Genomic DNA, 776 nt, shown 5'->3' on the forward strand with positions numbered 1-776 from the left:
TGTCTCTTTGTCAACTTTCTTTCTCTAGTTGAACCCAAGAAAATCAATGATGCTATCTCCGATCCCAGTTGGTTTCTTGCTATGCAAGAAGAACTCATTGAGTTTGATAGGAACAAAGTCTGGTACCTTGTCCCACGTCCATCTGAAAAATCAGTGATAGGCACCAAATGGATCTATCGTAACAAGTTGGATGAAGATGGTGTGGTAACCCGCAATAAGGCTAGGCTTGTTGCTCAGTGTTATAGACAAGAAGAAGGAATCGATTATGACGAAACCTTCACACCAGTGGCTAGACTCGAAGCAATTCGACTATTTCTAGCATTTACTGCCCATAGAGACTTCAAGGTCTTTCAGATGGATGTAAAGAGCGCTTTTCTTAATGGAAAACTTGAAGAGGAAGTTGATGTTGAACAACCTCCAGGGTTTCTTGACCCTAAGTATCCTAACCATGTCTATAGGTTGGATAAAGCTCTTTATAGGTTAAAGCAGGCTCCTCGTGCCTGGTATGATATCCTTTCTTCTTTTCTCATCTCTGAGAAATTTTCTCGTGGAAAGATTGACTAGACCTTATTTCTTAGGGATATTAAAGGTCACATCATTCTCGTCCAAATTTATATCGATGATATTATTTTTGGTTCCACTAATCCCTCTTTGTGTTTTCGTTTCGCTGAACGCATGAAGAAAGAATAWCADATGAGCATGATGGGAGAACTAACCTTCTTTCTAGGTCTTCAGATCAAACAAACTGATAAAGGAATCTTTATCAACCAGAGTAA

This window comes from Cynara cardunculus, assembly GCF_001531365.2.
Source record: "Cynara cardunculus var. scolymus isolate 2C chromosome LG 9, CcrdV1, whole genome shotgun sequence".
Classification (NCBI taxonomy): domain Eukaryota; kingdom Viridiplantae; phylum Streptophyta; class Magnoliopsida; order Asterales; family Asteraceae; genus Cynara; species Cynara cardunculus.